The 19,091-nt window shown below is 42.6% G+C and overlaps 1 protein-coding gene across 24 annotated transcripts in view; it reads left to right on the top strand.

The window, feature by feature from the left end:
* PLCL1 (phospholipase C like 1 (inactive)) overlaps window positions 1–19,091 on the top strand; it is a 326,003-nt gene that overhangs the window by 112,130 nt on the left and 194,782 nt on the right. The window contains exons 1-2 of one of the 24 annotated variants that reach the window (XM_061608093.1): window positions 9,210–9,287; window positions 12,691–12,751. The exons of 12 other annotated variants lie outside the window; for them this stretch is intronic. The gene's annotated coding sequence lies outside the window, so the exon portion shown is untranslated. Of the gene's footprint in view, window positions 1–1,070; window positions 1,118–9,200; window positions 9,288–10,231; window positions 10,254–11,421; window positions 11,460–11,553; window positions 11,631–12,187; window positions 12,225–12,690; window positions 12,752–15,895; window positions 15,915–16,583; window positions 16,605–16,732; window positions 16,784–17,362; window positions 17,450–19,091 lie in introns of those variants that run through there. 11 more of the 24 variants (XM_061608096.1, XM_061608092.1, XM_061608095.1 and 8 more) reach the window with 11 other exon arrangements.

The raw sequence follows: 19,091 nt of genomic DNA, 5'->3' as shown, positions 1-19,091 counted from the left end.
TAACTGTAACGGTAATTTATTACTTTTTAAAAGTAATCTTCCAAGCTCTGTCAATGCTCATAGACAAACAGAAACATTTTTTTCCATGTGGACACCCTTACAACACAATCCAAACCCAAGATCTTCTGGAATGAGCAAACTTGGCATAGGTGGGTTAAAAGAGGGTAAGACAAATTCATGGGGGGATACGTCTGTTAATGGCTACTAGTCAGGATGGCTATGCTCTGTCTATTTAGTCAGAGGCAGTGTGCTTTTGAATGCCAGTTGCTAGAAAATGCTGGAGAGAAGAGTGCTGTTGTGCACAGGTCCGCTTTGTGGGCTTTCCATAGGCATCTGGTTCTCACTGTGAGAACAGGATGCTCAACTAGATGGGACACTGGCCTGATCCAGCAGGCTCCCAGATGGATCCTAGGCTGCTCCAGCTGAGCTACGGCTCCATTGGGGCTATGCTGGTATAACTCCCTCAGTCCAGTTCAGCCAGGGATATGCTGGCTCAGCTGGGGCTTAGCTGGTCAAGGTTAAGCTGGCAGAATTTACACTGGGGTTGGTCCCAAAAAAGAGCAGTTCCAGGGGTGAGATGGAGAAAGGAGAGACTTACACCTTTTCCATCTCTTGTAAATCGGTTTCTTTTAGGAAAGAAATTTAATACAAATGCTGGTGCGCTCTCTGCAGTTATTTGAACCACTGTTTACTACGACCTCATCATCTGTCCCTTCAGCACTAATGAGCATGAATGTAGTTTGATAACGCTTACAGTGAAACATTATGCAAACCGTGAAGGGAGGGCATCTCTTCTCCAGACAACTGAAGAGAGAGGGAAGGAAGAAACTCCATTTTGTTTTATTAAGACCTAAAGCTGGAAAACTTAGTGGCCCGTCTGACTTGTCAACCCATTCCAACAGGGTGAGAACCTGTTACAGTATGGAAGAAATTTCAGTGCACTTTGTTTTGTATGCTGTAGCCTTCTTGGACATCAGAAGAGAAATGTGTTTGCTGAGTCTACGCTACAGGCATTCTGTTGGCTGTGTACTAGTTCCACTGTTATGGCTTCTCCCAAAGAATTCTGGGAATTGTAGTGAGGTTGCTGAAGAAGAATGACTTCACTACTAAACCAGAGGTATGGTTTATATGTCATCTAAAACTTCTGTGGTAAAATCCTTGCATTTTATATTTGGAGTGTTGAACAATATTTCTTGGGGTGTGAGTGGAATCATTCTGAGCAGGAATAAGCATTTGTTTCAGGAGGTGTGAGACCCTCCAGTGTCTCTCTTCATAGTAAGATTAGATATTTAACCATTATTTGACTGGTCATAACCTGTAGTGTAGTGGCAAATTCAGAAGTGCAGGGTCTTTCATGATAGTCACACCATGCTCTTCTAAGATTATACATCCGTCTACATTTATACAATAACATGAGCTTTCAGTCTGTTATGTTGTTTGGAGTTCTGTTGAGAAATGAATGCAGGATGAGGGTATTCTTTTTGAGGTTCAGCAAGAATAACGATAGCTTCCAGAGGACTCTTCTCACCGGTTAACATGCTGCCCTTTCATGCTGATTGGTCCATGGGATGCTAGAGACATAGGGACCATGCTGGGGCCATGCTCCCCCCCAAATAAGGGGCCTATGACCCACTGTGTCCCCAGATGACTACACCTTTGGTCATAACAACAAAATGGCATCCTAGCAGGTAAACAATATCTGGATATGAAAAAAGTCAGTAGTCAGAGTCTGACAGATTTTTTCCTCTTATTCTTATCACTGCACCACTTCCATCTCTGATTTGGTCTCTGATCCTTGAGATCCTGCTCTTACTCTGTTGTTGACATACCCAGGGAGCCAATATTTTGTCCAGGGAAACTTCAGGCTGAAATGCAGGCTAATCTAATCTAAGCAAGCAAGCAAACACATAAATTGGGAGGGATAGCTAATACCCTGGAAGACAGAAACAAAATTCAAAGTGATCTTCATAAGCTGGAACATTGGACTGAAAACAACAGAATGAAATTTAACAGGAATAAGTGCAAAGTAATACACCTAGGGAAAAAATACCAAGTGCACAGATAAGATGGGGGATACTTGTGTCAGCAATACTACAAGTGAGAAGGATCTTGGAATTGTTGTTGATCACAAACGAAATATGAGCCAACAATGTGATGTGGCTGCAAAAAAGGCAAATGCTATTTTAGGATGCATTAACAGAAATCATGTGAACTACTAGTTCCCCTCTTGGGCCTCATCTTGAGTGCTGCATTCAGTTCTGGACACTGCACTTTAAGAAGGATGCAGACAAACTGGAAGAGGTTCAGAGGAGGGGAATGGGGATGGTCAGGGGACTGGAAACAAAATCCTATGAGGAGAGACTGAAGGAACTGGGCATGTTTAGCCTTGAAAAGAGAAGACTGTAGTGAGATATGATAGCGCTCTTCAAAGTACTTGCAAGATTGTCACACAGAGGAGGGCCAGGATCTCTCCTCGATTGTCCCAGAGTGTAGGTCATGGAATAATAGGCTCAAGTTACATGAAGCCAGATTTCAGTTGAACCTTTTCAGGAAAAACTTCCTAACTGTTACAGATCAGTACAAAAATGGAACCCATTACCTAGGGAGGTGGTGGGCTCTCCAACACTGGAGGCATTCAAAAGGCAGCTGAACAGCCACCTGTCGGGAATGCTTGAAGTTGGATTCTTGCACTGAGCAGGGGGTTGGACTCAGTGGACTTATAGACCCCTTCCAACTCTACCATTCTATGATTCTGTGAAAAGTTGGCAATTCTATTTCATTAGGCCAGATGTTCATTATACCAGAGTGTAGTGGTTAGACTGAGTGTTAGAATGGGACCTGGGAGACCAGGATTCAAATGGGCCAGTCACTGTCTCTCATCCTAACCTACCTTACTGGGTTGTTGTGAGGTTGAAATCAAGAGGGAAAGAACCGTATTTGTATGCTATCTTGAGCTCTTTGGAGGAAGGTGGGATATAAATGTCACAAAAAATAAAAATAAAATGTTGAATATGTTCTATCTGATCCCCATGGGCTGATGTTCAGAGCTGCTGATCAATGGAACAGTGCTAGTTTTCTAGTACGTTAGCTTTACTTTGCCCTTTGTGGTGGTCCACTATAAATGTTACTGTTGGCTAATGAGGTCCTGGTTTTTCCTGTGTATTGTTTGGAACTCATTCTTGCCCTTCATAAGAAATCTGACAAGACTGTTTTTACACTGAAAAATGCTTGAATAGTAGTCTTCATTTAGAGAGGTTGGTTACTTACAACAGAGTGTTTTTGCACTCTCTGAAACAGAAGTTTGGTGTTATAAATCCTAACTTATGAGTGTGATAGTTTGCTTTCAGGTAGTCACATTAAGTTGCTTGCTGCCCTAGGCTCCTATGGGAGGAAGGGTGGGATATAAAAATAATTAAAAATAAACAAACAAAATGTTATGAGGTGATGCATACACACTCTTCACAGACCATGTGTTTGTCTCACAGCAGCAGATTGGTCCCAGGACATGGACTTCCTGCACAGGAAGTCCATGTATACTGCCTTAGTTCCATGATGGAAGAAAGGGGGGAAATAAATGTACTAAGCACATCAATTAAAAGGAAAGCAGAAGAGCTATGTCTCCGTGGCAGAGCATCTGCTTTGCATGCAGAAGGTCCCAGCTAGGTTCAATCTCTGGACATCCCCCACCCTGAAACCCTGGAGAGCTGCTGGCGGTCACTGTAAATACTGGGCTAGATGGACCAATGACCTGATTTGGTATAAGGCTTCCTGTGTTCCTAACTATTCCAGTGAAAATGGCCTGAGCCCCTCGATAGCCCCGTTTTTAAGTGTCATTATTGGGAGCAAATAGGAAGGTTCTGCAGTACTGTTCCCATCGAGTTGTGAAATGAGAAGCTAAAATCCAGACATGTGATTTTTGTTCTCTCTCTCTCTCTCTCTCTCGTCCTCCCTCCCTCTGTCTATGTGCAAATATCCACAAGAAACTGTAGGTATTTAGTTTCTGTTTTCCTGTTTTTAATTTCCTTCTGTGTAAATCCCACTTTGAGGATGGGTTTATAACCTCTAAAATCTTGTTCAACAGCTGTTGTCAAGGGAATTTCAAGGAAGAAATAATCTCTTTTCAAACGTTTTCGCATTCAGTTATGTCCAAGGGTGAAATGTTTGTCTTTGCTAGGGTGTAGAAGCAAACATTAGCAGATGTCACGTCAAACAAAATAAATTTGTAATGTAAAATTCTCTATTTTGTGGAAGTAGACTTCCAGGCATATCAGAGAGAGCATTTGTGTGCTCAGAATAGTGATTCGAATCACTTTTGTACTCCTGGCACGCTCTTTGTTTTCAGGTGTGATAAAGAAATTAATGTAGTGATATCCAGATGCATCTGTTCCTTGGGATCCCCTAGTGATACTAAACTTAGAGAAAGCTTATCACATGTTAGGCATTGGAATGACTTATTCGGAGTTACTGTGTGGGTCCTTACAAGAAGTTAATGTCTGTGGGACAATTCTGCAAATCACTTCCTTACCCCACCTGTTTTCTTCTTGCCCAGTAGCAGCACGGATAATTGGGGAAGGTGGGTCAATATACTCGACCTCATTTATTTCCAGGTTCGCAATTTTGATACTGGGCTTGTGTCATTTTCAATTAGGCTTTTTCTGCACACAGGATCCTCACCCTTCTGTTTTTATACTTAAGTTTTGTATGTTTTGTAATACACTCTGCTTTCCTTTTCAGCATGTTGGTTTAGGGCTTTAGGCCCTAATCAAATATATTCCTGTACATTTAAATTTTCTTAAGGGAGGAAAAAGTGCATCACTTTTTTGCACTTTGGATCCTTTCTGTGCTACTCTGTAATGTCAGAAGCTCATTGTTGGAGGAGCCAACCCCATAGTTCCTTCCGTTATTGGGGAAGTTCCTTAAGAATATTCCAGGTATGTTAGTCAAAAGTCTTCCAGATGCTAAAAGACAGGGTGATATGAGCTGGTGAGACTTGGGAAATGTAGGTAGGGGCACTTGGACAATGGAAAAAAATAAAAAATAGTCTCATAAGGATTAAGACGGAGATGGGGAAACTGAAGCCCTCCAGCTACAGCTCCCATCATTCCTAACTACTGGCCATGCTGTTTGAGGCTGGTGGGAGTTGGAGTCCCAACGACACCTGAAAGGCTTCTGGTTCCCCACCCCAGGATTAAGATCTAGCACTGACACCGAGGAATAAAAATTAGGAGTGCAGCTTCAACCTGCCCTGTTTGATAATGTTGGAAGCCTGTGGTCACGTGAGAAAACTCCACACTGTGACTTCTTCCCACATCAGTGTTGCTCTTAGTTCCGGAGTGGACAAAGTGGGCAAGGGAAAGAGGCTATAGTGTTGACTCTGCCCATGTGACCATAGCCTTCTGACATGACTGAGTGCTGCAAGAGGAGACTATGCAGCAGTAGCTCCTGTGCCACTAAAGGTAATGTGAGGAATAGCCCAAGGCCAGCTACCAGATCCTGAACCGTTGCTGCTTATCCACAATCTGGTCGTTACCCCAAGCTGCAGGAGTGAAACGTCCGTTGCTAGAAATCTCTGGCTCGCCAACAGCAAGGGCTGTATATGTGACATGAACATCCCCACCTGCATGTTGAAGAAATCTTTTTCTTTAAACTCCGCTTTTCTGCTATCCCTTCCCACCCGGAATATTTTGAATATTGGGAGTAAGAATGCTTGGAGGAATGCAGATTGCAAAAAAAGATAACATTTCACTGCTCCTACTGCTAGAGTCTGAAGTTGGTAAGGAAATGCCAGGTTTTGGTATTCTTTTTTACTTGTCAATCAACTTGTGAGGGGATGTTTGGGAAGTACTTTCTTTAGAGATTAATGATTTGGGAAGCTTACTCTTTCATCTGCATAGCAAAAAGTATGATTAAGAAGCTGCATCTGTCAGCGTCTAATTTAGCATCAAGTTAAATGTTACTGTAAACGTGAGGCTGTCACCAACAATGATAATTCCCTATCTAGTGCCTCCCTTCTGTAATGTCTAGCACAACATGTGCTGTGATGTGATGATGCACCCTGTATTCCACTGGTCACAATAAAGGTAAGTGCTGCTAAAAATTGCAACCTGGACCTGGAATAAAATCAATTGAGCCTACCAGCCAACTAGCAATGCCTTTTCCATGATACTCCATTCCGTTCCTCTCTCCCCTCCCCATTTTATGTCCAAGTCCAATACGTTCTGCAGCCACCGAGCAAGCCCAGTCCTCATTGGTATGTGTTTTTTTGTTCCTCCCTTTTGTACTTCTGCAAACCTTGGGGTTCCACCAAACATGCTGATATATCCTTTTTGTTTTGGCTGTACTCGCTATCTGAGATTGCTGTTAGAGGGAATGATGGTTGGGGAGGAGAGAACCAGATGTGTGGCAGATGTGTTCTGTGGCAGCCACACATTTACTGTACCAGCTAGCTTGGCTCTTGGATCTATCATGTGCTCTTTTAAAAAAAAGAATGCATCAGTGTGGTTACATTTTCTTGAGTAGCTAAAAGTAGACAACTTTTAGATATTGCCATCTTTTAAAAAGCCCATAGTCATCCTTTTGTCTTCCAGTGACATAAAGCAATAGTATTATTCATACTTTTCAAGTTCAGGTCTATGGAATATTTTGACTTTGGTAAGGACAGTTCAGTTTCTTTTTGTGAAATGAAAGCAGTTATGTTAGGATTGTTTACTCCAAGATCCTCACTTTTTGGTCCAAACTCAGCACTGCGTCTGTGTCTCTCACTCTCTCTCCTCCTCCCCTGCCCAATTTAAAAAGTAATTTCAGATGTCTGTTAATGTCACTGGGATGTTTTTCAATAATACCTTACTGATATCAGTGTAGTGTAGATTTTCAGACTGTACAGATGATGTGTTATCACCTTCACTGCCTTTAAAAGTTGAAGGTATACTGAGGATGGAGGCAGCTGGCATGGAAGGCTGCCTTGCTGTGTATCTTATATTTGCTCGGAAATGTTATAAATATCATGGAGGTTTTTTAAGATGATTGAACATTATGCTGGCGCTCATACATAGATCAAGAGCGTAATGTGATGTTAGCTCCTTCAAGCAGTGTGTGTTCTGAATTTTGCTGCTCTTTGGACGCCTTTTAAATTACTCCATTGTATATATATGTGCAATAGTGTTGAATATGCATGATTTGAAATGGAAATGGACTGCCTTCAAGTCGATCCCAACTTATGGCGACCCTATGAATAGGGTTTTCATGGTAAATGGTATTCAGAGGGGGTTTACCATTGCCTCCCTCTGCTGCTAGTCCTCCCCAGCTGGCTAGGGCTTGCTCAGCTTGCCACAGCTGCACAAGCCAGCCCCTTCCTTGTCCGCAACTGCAAACTGGGGGCAACTGGGCTCCTTGGGACTATGCAGCTTGCCCACGGCTGCACAGATGGCAGAGCACGTAACCCCTGAGCCACTCACTGTGGGGGTGATCTTTAGCTGGCTCTTGACTCCCAGGAGACATGAGTGGGAATTTGAACTCACAGACTCTGGACTCCCAGCCAGGCTCTCCTCCCCACTGTGCTATACCAGCTGAACAGAATGTGTATTAGAATTTGTAATTGCTCTAGGTAGTACCCAGGATCTCGCCTGCAACACTGTGAGAGCAAAGCATAGAACAGATCCTAGTGTGACCCTCCAGCACTAACAACCTCTGCTGTGAGTTGACCGGGAATTTCACATCCATCTAAGGCCTCCTGTGTCTTATGTACTGAGCTTCCTGGTGCCCACTTTTCCACAGGTCCATGCTGTATTGGTTATTCCCACACAGACATAAGAGTAGAGCCCCATGTGGGAGCCTGGGGAAGAGTGGTTGCTGGGATGCTTGAAGATAAGGTGCAGGAAGGAAGGACTTATATACAGGGTGTAGAATTCCACACTTCAGGTTCACTGTTTTTAAGTCAGTGTTTAACAAGAGAGCCAGAAATCTCTGTAGGCAGGGAAGAAGAGGAAAATGAATGGAATGTCTGAGCTCTTCCTGACCGATTTTGTGAAGACCCTTCTTAAAATGTTTGAAATGTTGGGCCTCTGGATTTCAAAGATCAAAGGTTTAGTTCACAGTGGCCTGGTTTGCAAATTTAAACCATTGTTTAAACAAACTATGGTTTAATATGAATGAGCATTGTTCTGGTGCGTGCTGCTCATAAGTGCTTGCTTCACTCACCCTGTAGCTGTGCTGCTGCCACACCACCGGGAAACAAGCCAGGGTCTGGCTTGTTGTGACATCTGAACCTGGGCTTATGGTTTGTTTCCTCCAAACAAACCATGAGCAGTAAGCCGAAAAAAAACTTTGGTTACCACTGTTTGGAGAGGAACCAGCTGTGAGCCCAGCTTCGGCAATTATGAAAAGCCAGGGTCTGGCTTGTTTTCTGGTACTATGGGAGCAGTAGGAGTGCAGCAGACAAAAACATTTGAGCTGCGCAGTGTACACCAGCATACCTTGTGTTCATATTAAACCATAGTGTGTTTTTCACTATGAGTTGATGTGACGTCTGAAGTGGGCCAGTAATTTGGAAGTGTTTTTCCCTCTTGCAAATCATAAATTATGATGAATGGTGTAACAACAGCATGACTCAGATTTTTACAAATTATATCCATACGGTTGGCTTGTTTGGAAAAGCAATAATATAGGCGAGAACATATGTTTCTTCCTCCCTCTCAATATCTTGTTTCCGGAGGCAGAGGGCAGTTTGCATGCTTTATGGGTGGGATTTTCTTTTTAATGTGCATTCAAAATCTGAAAGTATAAAAAGAAAGATTCTTTCCAGTATACTATACTTTTATTATCTTAAGTCTGGGGCCTGAAGTGATGAATTAGGTTGGAGCTATACATTCGTAACTAAAACTAACTCTTGACTGAAGAGACAGATCATTGCTCTTATTGCAAATAAAAGGTAATGGTGGTCCAACAGGTTTCGTTAAAATAATGTTGTTTTAAATAGGAAACATCACTCATACCAAATTCCGGTAGTGAGGGCTGACAGAAATGGAGCGGCGGAGAGACTGCTGACAAACAAGAGAAAGAGCAGCATGCTCTGGTGAAACAGGTTTGCAGAAGTACAGTGTTGTTTTTTTAAAAGCGCCCAAGGAGGTCTGAGCATGCCCAGTAGCCATGGAATATTGAATATCTGTTAGAAAAGTGGGGAAGAGAATGGAATGGAGTATTCTGGAGAATGGAATGGACAGTTGTCTGGAACCCTGAACAGAAGCATTTGTGTTAGACAAGTGAGGATATCCTACAGCATCTTATTGAAGGTACATCTTATTAAAACACACGTACAATGCAAGCATTTACAAAATACTTCTATAACTGCAGCTAAAAAGACCTCCCCTCCAAAACCCCACACACACCTGCAAGGAATCAAACTGTTAGTCCAATGTTAACCCTTTCAATTACCCTTTTAGGGTCTTGAACGTCATTAGAGATGGTAAAGTTTGCCAGATACAAGGAGCCGTTAAGAAGAATGCATCATGGACTACAAGCTTGTTTTTGTGTGCACGCACACAAGTAAAGCACAGTTATTAACATATGGAAATAATTACAAGGATGCCCATTGAGTTTCTGTTGTTGAGTGTTCCTTGAACATTGTATGAGACTCATTTGGACCCCTTGGCTACACTGTACTGTGAGGTGAGGTTTAAGTGCAGATGATAAGAGGACCAAACACAATTCATGGGCAGCTATAGACTGTGTGGGTAAAACTGTCTGTAGATGTTACAGTTTCAAGCTCTTGTCCCTGACTTGTTGTTTTCTAGAGGTGTGTGCCCCCCTTTTCTCAAATATATAACAGTTTCTGCTCACTTTAACTCATACAGTCGTGGAAATGGCAGCTGGAGTGTATCTGTTGCACACCTGTTCATAGTGTTGTTGGGCAGAGCAGGAATTCCAGAGCAAGAGGCTGCTTCTCATTAACAGATATTTACTTACATGGTTATTTGCAAGGTTTTTGAGAAGAACTGTGGTTGCAGTTCCACCTCCCTCTCGGGCCCCTTCCTCAACCATTGGTCAACTGCTGCCACAGTCTATTGGCAATGGACTCTTGACATTTAAAGTGGCCACTCAGGGCAGAGTTCTAAGGCTTGGGAGCCAAGCTTCCTTACAATAGATTTTTTTCCAGGCGATGAATGTATTGGGAGGGATAACGGGGAGATAATTCACCTGTGTGACTTGGCCATCATTCCAGGCTCAGCCATGAGTCTTTTTGGCTTTCCAATCCTGAGGTATTCATGAAACGCAAAAGGAAGCAGATACCTCATTTGCTTGGTGTTTAAGCAAGGGGGGGAAACAATGACAGATGGAATGTTGCTACTGTACTTACTTCACATTAAAATTAAAATTCAGGAGGATATTGTGAAATTTAGCAATAAAAAATAATGCAAAATTTTTCATTGACATTTTTTGGTAACTTCTCAGAAGCAGTGTGGGTCAACTTTGATATCTGTTTCCCATATACTCTTATTATAGACGTGGGAGATCATAGAATCATAGAATAGTAGAGTTGGAAGGGGCCTATAAGGCCATCAAGTCCAACCCCCTGCGCAATGCAGGAATCCAAATCAAAGCATTCTCGACAGATGGCTGTCCAGCTGCCTCTTGAATGCCTCCAGTGTCGGATATCCCGTGTCCTGCACTCTGGGACAATCGAGAAGAGATCCTGGCCCTCTTCCATGTGACAACCTTTCATGTACTTGAAGAGTGTTATCATATCTCCCCTCAGTCTTCTCTTCTCCAGGCTAAACATGCCCAGTTCTTTCAGTCTCTCCTTATAGGGCTTTGTTTCCAGTCCCCTGATCATCCTTGTTGCCCTTCTCTGAACCTGTTCCAGTTTGTCTGCATCCTTCTTGAAGTGCGGAGACCAGAACTGGAGGCAATAATCAAGATGAGGCCTAACCAGTGCTGAATAGAGGGGAACTAATACTTCACGCAATTTGGAAACTATACTTCTGTTAATGCAGCCTAATATAGCATTTGCCTTTTTTGCAGCCACATCTAAGTCATCTTCTTGGATCCTTGGCATTTTCATCCTACTATAGCTTGTGCAGGCAATACAAAATGTTCTAGGGCAGTCTTTTCCAATCTAATGCTCTCCAGATGTTTTGGACTACAACTCTCATCAGCCCTAACCAATGTGGCCTTTGGGTAGGGATGAGAGGAGTTGTAGTCTAAAACATAAGGACAGCACTAGGTTGGGGAAGCCTTTTCTAAGGACCTTGTTCAAAAGCACTTTTTCCAAATAGAACAAACAACAATCCTACATTGCTTTGTATGTATCAACTTCACTATCATGCACCAATGAGGTCTGTACTCTTAACAGGGTGAGGGCCTCTCACTGGGAGGAGAGCCATGTGCATCATTAGAGGCTTGGGCCTTCTCTAGTTTGATTGCTGACCTGAAGCATCTGATGAAGGAGTGAGAGGAAACCACAGGTCAGAGAGGCATACTGAGGTCATTTTTATCAGCACTCTAGATAGACCAATAGCAGGACTGGCAGGACCAAGGAGAGGTGTGCAGTGCCAGTGGGCAAAGCAGGAACAGGCAGTGGGAAAACAGATGCTTTGTTGTAAAGAAAGTCTGTGGAGGGAATGGGAATGTTTTATGTAGGTACATGAAAAGATAGTGGATTGGAACTAGGCTAGTAACAAGCAGTATTTTGCTCACGGTGGAGGCAGGGGACTGGGGAACAATTTTAATCAATTCTTCCTTTCCCCAGCAGCACCCTGTGCATTCTGTGCATCCTGGGGGGTTGGGAGGTCCTCTGGAAAAGTGTGGGAAGTGGTGCTGGGGACTTCAGGGACACGAAGGAATAAAAGAAAATTGCTTCCCACCTTTCCTCCAGCCAAGCCTCCGCTAGTTTTCTTTTACAAAGGAGCAGGTCTGGATCCAATTTGGTGACCAGTAGTGGCTGGGAGGGGTGGAGCAAAGCTACAAGGCTAGTATGACTTCCAACTAGGGTTGCCAGGTTCAAGGCCTGGGACTGATCCTGTATCTTTAGGAGAAGAGAAAGTCAGCCAAGTGCAGGTGTTCTTGCAACGCTGTAATGGGAAAAACCACAAGGTGGAATTCTCCCTTCCCCCTGCACAACTTTTAAAGATACAGAAGATCTGTTGGAGGCTGGGCCTGGAGTCTCAGGTCCTGAACCTGGCAGCCCTACTTCCAACAGAGAAACAGTTGCTTAGGGAGCAAGGATCCAAGTAAGTGCACGTGCAGCTGCAGACCTGATGTGGGTGTGCTGATGTAGGCATTATAGAATTTATGTGGAATCATGTCCATCTATATATGTGTGGAGTAATCAACTTGAAGGCACATAGCAACAACAAAATTCATGGCTCCCACCAGGCTGCATGTTACTTTACCCAGATTTTTCCAGGATGCTCAAAATGTGTCAGGCAAAGAAGAAGAATTCTTTGTCTCTGAAAAAGTAAAACAAATATGAATCCAGCCGAGGGGAGCTCAAGGCAAAGATCAGCAAAGAATAACTATGGGCTAATTTTTTTGTGGGGGGGGGGAACCAAAAGACACTTTTGCGATGCATGGTTAATGGAATAATTGTGGTTTAAACTTTATCACCAAATAAATAATTTCTGTGGAAAAGTCCATTTCACCTGAAGTGTGTAACCAACTCCAGTCTAGGTTCAAAAGCAACTTTTTATTTTTCAGGCGCAGCAGTACCGATTACTTCTTCAAATGGGATGCTCTTGCAGAATGGATTCTGGAATAGGTAGAAATACTTACAGCATGAAACTTGGCCATGGGGTTGTGAATAGGCATGAATGGATCAGTTTTGCATGTGTTCTTTTACAAAAGATGTACCATTCCATTTCTGCATTTATCTGCAAGTTATTTTTTTAAAAAACCCATAAGAAAATTTGTATTTAAATAAGTAGCACAACATAGCACAAAATGTAGATTATCTCAGTATATATTCTAACATCCACATTTTAAATGTATTTTGGTGTGGTTTTGTTAACCGCACTGTATTGTGAAATTTGGAGAAATGTGAAATCCAAAAAATAATTACATTTGGATCTGCCCGTTATCACAGGAGATCAATTTAGTTCAGATCAGAATTCACAGAACCGAACTCTTCAAGCATCCCTACAGCAGCTACAAGCATAGAGGTTGACTGTGTAGAACTCTCTCATCCTGTTATAAGTACTAATCCGTATTATGGTTAGCTTGGTGTTCTCTCACCCAGGGGAGGCTGGTTTTGGCAGCATCCCCATAGTAAATGTGGGGGTCCTAAGTCAACAGCTGATTCAAAAGAGTTCTTTGTGTCTTCATTACCCCTGTATATTTTGCTTGTTTTCGTAGCTTTTGTGACCAGAACATTGTTCTTGGCTCAAGTGACCAAAGAGATAAACATGCCACTGTTCGACCCCTGTCATCAAAGTGTTGTATAGAGGCATACGTCATACTGGCAGATTTTCAAAAGCATGACTCAGAGAAATGAAGTCTTTAATGAAAGTGCCATGGTTCAAAACATCCATACAGCTCTTGGTTTTGTTTGGGCCCCAATATCCAAGAAACACATTGTGATCTTGGAAACTGGTAAACACTTCGCAAAAACAATAAAAGATGATTAGCTTGTCTAAAGGAATGACGGAACTCTTGATTTCCCCCCCTGCTCATAAACACATCGAAGGGCTGATTCCCATATGCATGTTCATGACCTGGTGGCTGTAATATTGAGTACAACTTGCATGTGTGTATAAATGAACTGTGCGAGGGCCCCTCCAGAGTGCTGCTTCTTGGGAAAATAATAGTGCAGTAGTGGTGGATTTATTCTGCTTTCGTTTGTGCTGGCATGCTTCCCCAATGCTACCACATTAGCGCTGTGCAGAGGGGCTGTAGCACAACAAAAGTGGGACAAAAATACGCCAGAACATTTCTGGTATAAAATGTTACATGATTCAGCAGGAAGTTATGGGATATGCACTAATTGGAAGTGAAGCAGTGTGATCAGCCCAAAATGTTTGCAGATACAGTTTTGAAAGCTGGATCACGTATGACCTCCTGAACAGCATCATGGGCGTAAATCATTATGAATGCAGAATAAAAAGGATGTCTGGAGGGACCTGAGATACATTGCAGGCAGTACTTTTTCTATCAGTTCAGATGCAACTCTTTTCAATGGACTTGGTTTGTACATTCAGCTGCCAATAATTAAGAGTAGAGAAATGAAGTGATGTACATGCATGTGTGAACAGCAACTGTTCTTCATGGACTTCTACTCTCCTTTTAATTATGGCTACCCTTATGTGAGATCACTTAAATACCTTTTTGGGAGAAGAATGGTGTGTTACTTTAAGCAGGTTGTTGGAAATAGGTGCTTCAGGATTATACATGTCTCGTTGGTGGAGAGTAGCACACATAAAACCCATGGAGTACATTGTGATAAGTGCGCATCTGAAGCTTCCTTTGAGCTATGCACACATGTATCTCTTAGAAGGGTGACCCTTATGCTCACTTGTTGTCATAGTAAAACAATAATATGTGGCATCATTGTAAGCAGGCAAACCTTCTGCACAGAGTGTTGTGAGATAATGAATAATAAACTCTAGTATGTATAGCTGTACTTTTTTATATCTTATATCCATTCCCCAAGGCTACATTCAGACAGCAGTTTATTATACTTTCCCAACATTTCCTTATCTATTAATTTCCACATTTTATTTGAGCTTTTACATGACATGCCGCCCTGGGCTCCTACTGGGAGGAAGGGTGGGATATAAATCAAATAATAAATAAATATATAAATAAATAAAATAAATAAAAGCCACTTCTGGAAATCTAGCGGAATATAGTGGAAGTTTAGTGCTCATAATTATCCATTTGCATCCTCATTAACCCAGAAAATCGTGGGAGAAAACTGACAAAATTTGGGGTGGTATGCCAGCATACAGTTCTTTCAGGGGGGATCATGGAAGAAACAGAAGTGCACATGTGCAGAAAGGGTGGGGGAGTAGCGACATGTCCAATGACTTTCATTGTTGGGTCACAAAATGCCCACTGGTGTGAATGAAATTTAGCGTGACATGGTGGTATATCGGCCCCAAAGCCACAGTTCCATAATGCAACAGGGACTGCAGTGTGAAAGGAATGTTAGAAATCAGGACAGAAGTGCTGCCATTATAATCAGTAAAACTAGGACAATAAACCCCATGTCTGAATGCAGCCCAAGTAATTTCAAAATTTCAGAATAATTTCATAATCCACCAATATAGTCCTGTATGCCTCAAAAGGAAATCAGGATGCTCCCATGAGCTGTAGTAGTGATAACAGGATGGGGGTACCTCTGCTTTCTGACAACTTAATATGAATAACTTCCTCAGAATGAAAACAGCCTGTTGATCACAACATGAAAACAAAGTCATACCACTCTCCCCTTCTCTCTCCCAGCTGCTGTGCATCTTTGCCTTCAGTCATCTCCTGTATTCCGTGATTGTTATCTAACCTTGGCTGTGATCCTTAAACACATTGTGTTCCAGTCAAAGCTACAGCTTGTATATTGTAAACAGCATGGTTCAGGCAACAATGTCTTTTATTAGTCCTTAAAGTGCTAGGTACACCAGTGTTAACCTTGATGCTGTTTTCTGTAAAGAGAGTGTGACCCTCTGCAGAGTGCTCAGTGGGATTCGAGAGAACTGGTTTTGGGAGATCACAGATGAAACCCTTCCTCAGCTATGCCTGGTCAACCTGGGGCACTTCAATACTAGCCTTACTCAGAGTAGACCCGTTGAAGTTAATGGATATGAGTAACTTGGGTTCACTTGTTTCATTGAGTCTCTGAGTAGGACTTAGTTGAATATAGCCCTGACTCTTGGTGTTTGTTCCCCATCCATGGGCATCTGCAGGAATTGTTCCAGGGATAGGCAAGCAAGGTACGACACCTAAAAGAGTGTGCTGCCTAGTTTTAAGCAGAGTAATGGATATTACTATTACTATTATTATTTGCATATTCTAGCCATGCAAAAGCCAGAATTTTCTGTACACACACCTGTTCCTCCATTCCCCATCTAGGCAAGCAAAAGGCATTATTGTAGTTAAGGGTCACGTTCCAGCCAGGGGAAAATTCTCTAGAGGGCATGGAGCAGGGCCAGTGAGAGGTGTGGTTCCTGAGGGCTGGAAAGAGAGCCCTGAAGAGCCACGTTGGTCCCACAGGCTTCAGATTCTCTACCCCTGGCCCAAACATTGAACATGCATGCCAAACGTTTTCAGAATCTTTGCCTTGGAAGAGGGCGAGGATTTTCAGCGGCAGTCAGGAATGATCTATGATCATCCTTTCTAGGCTTCCTGAATGCAAGTGCATACAGGAGTATTCTTATTGTGCTGTCTAGACTGTCCTTCCCTTCCTTCAATTTGCACAGGGTGGTGGCGGATGCTGTGGTGGTGTCGATCCCAGCTGACTGGTTTGAAAAACACAGTTTTATGGTACTTCCAATCAAGTGGCTGCCTAAGGACTGATAAACAACTCCACACCAACATTAAAAGGAGCTGAGTTTATGTAAACATGTATTAATATCCGCAGTGGAAACAATCCTGTGCTTTCAGTTCAGCGCCTTTGATTTAATGTAAGAAGTTAGAGGGAGCTGGTCTTTTATGAATTTTAAAGGAGGGGGAAGATTTAAGGGGACAACTCAACAGCAGCAGCAGCTGTTTGATATTGACCCGAGCTATAAAGTTCGGGTCTGGATTTGCAGTTAATCTAGAGTAGACTTTGTGGTATGGCAAGGGAGATGAGGACAATCAGGTATGATGCAGCAGGGAAGCTCTATGTGCATAAGTGAGGGTATTCTCATGGTTATTGAATGTTGGGAGAGTAGAATAGAGGGGGGGGTTGTGTGTGTGTGTGTGTGGGAGAGAGAGAGAGAGAGAGAGAGAGAGAGAGAGGGCTTTTGTATATTTCAGGGGTGGGGAATATTTTTCAGCCAGAGGGCAACCTTCTTGGGGTCGCATGTCAGTGACACGTGGAGCCAGAGGCAAAAGTGGCTGAGGCTGAGAAGCCATGAATGCAAGTCTTGACTTTGTGCAATAGGTTACATTACAGCCACACAAAAATCAAGAGGTTTCTGTACTATCCCCAACACTCTCCTTCCTCCATCCAGGGAAGCAAGAGGCATCTGTGTTGTTTTGATGGGATTTTATGCTTTTGCAAATTTTGTTGTACTCTGCCCTGATTGTTTATATGAGGGGTGGTCTATAAATATTTTTATAAATAAATAAAATAAATAATTGCCCTTTAAGGAGACATCCCAGCCAAGCAAAAGCACTCAGTGAGGGTGGGGAGCAGAGCAGAGCAGGAGAAGGGGATGGCCCTATATATGTGTTGCGTTGGTGTGTGGTGGTGTCTTGAGGACCAAACAGAGAGGCTTAGAGGATCACATTTGGCCCCTGGGCTTGAGGTTCTCTACCACTGGTATGTATTGATACAACAGCAGCATTGTACATAATACTTTCCTGAGTGTCATAAGCAGAAGACAGTGCCGTGATCCCATCCAGCTTGATAATATATGAATTGTCTGAGGCAATTCCAGCCCCCTTTAAAAATAAATAAATTGAGAAATAATGGAACAGGTCAAAACCAGGATTTCTGAGCGAGTGCTATGTGGGTAGTAAAATGTGTGATCCTGCCTTAAAAAGTAGATGAGATGGCTCAGATATTTTTGCGATGGTCTGCAAGCTTCTGACATTCACTGAGCTCTAGAGATAGAATTTAGGGATGCTTGAAGATTTTGTTTGGTCCACAATTTTAAGCAAACTTGTTAGGTTTATTGAATATATAACTCATTTCCCGCAACAAATTATTTACAACAAACTGGCCTGATTTGCACTTCCTGGATTAAAATGTGAATTGGAATGCCATTACCCTTTCATTTATGCATGTCTTTGAATTTTGCAATACAGCTCTTAGCTCAAAAATGCCCCAAACATGTCCAAATACATACAGAATTGTGTATTTTAGGATAAAATACATTACAGAAATGTGAATTTTCATGCAGTTTAATTTTTATTTGGCAGAATGATGTAGAAATGCAATAGAATGAGATTATGAATGAGCACATGCTAAACTGACATAGACCAGAAATAGACTCATCTGTCCATCTTTAAGAGAATGAGAGTATTTCTCTGACAGCTGGAAATTTTGGCATGCTTATTTTTGCACTAAATCAGGCCCACACAATTATGATCCACCAAACTGAATGCAACCCACCAGCCATGTATTAGTTCTTTGACAATCCATTTGTTATGGTAGTTCTTCTATGCAAGCCCCAGAAACAGGAGGTTTGCTGAACGCCTAGTAGGGCACCATATTTAAACAGCTGATGAGCTTCATTCAGTTTAGTGGCTCACAAGTGATGTAATCCTGCTCTAAATGGTTGGTGTTAGATTTGCATTCAGTGTGGAATTAATGCAGAGTTGACAAAATTCAGCTAAACCATGGGCCAGCTCTGATGTAGTTTGGCATTATGTGTGGTCCCCTCTCATATCACACCCCCCTTCTTTTCTGGCAGACATCCAAACAGTTTGCTTTTACACTGAAACGGGGAAAATGCAATTTGTTCTTGTCTTCCAAACTAAAATTGCAAACCATAACATTGTTGGGTTTCTAAGGCTGCAATTCTATACACCAGGGGTGGGGAACCTGTGACCCTCCAGATGTTGTTGGACTACAACTGTCATTGTCCCTGACCATTGGCCATGCAGACTGGGGCTCATGGGAGTTGTAGTGCAATAACAAGTGGAGGTTGACAGGTTCTCCACTGCTGCGATACATACTCTTCTGGGAGTAAGCCTGATTGAACTGAGTGGGGCTTACTTTTGAGCAGATAGGCACAGGGATTCCACCACCAATTAAATTTACGTCTTGCCTTTCTTCCATGGTGGAACTCAAGGCAGTATACTTAGGGTTCCCAGGTAGTCTCCATCCAGGCACTGCCCAGACCCAAACTCACTTAGCTTCAGCAAGGTGGCTGCATTGTAAGATTTCAGACCATACCCCATGTCAGAAGAAGTCACTGTTTTAGACTGTGACTCCTATCGGTCCCACTCAGCATAGC

The sequence above is a fragment of the Rhineura floridana genome, chromosome 2, assembly GCF_030035675.1.
Source record: "Rhineura floridana isolate rRhiFlo1 chromosome 2, rRhiFlo1.hap2, whole genome shotgun sequence".
Lineage (NCBI taxonomy): Eukaryota > Metazoa > Chordata > Lepidosauria > Squamata > Rhineuridae > Rhineura > Rhineura floridana.
This window is presented reverse-complemented; position numbering and strand designations above follow the sequence as displayed.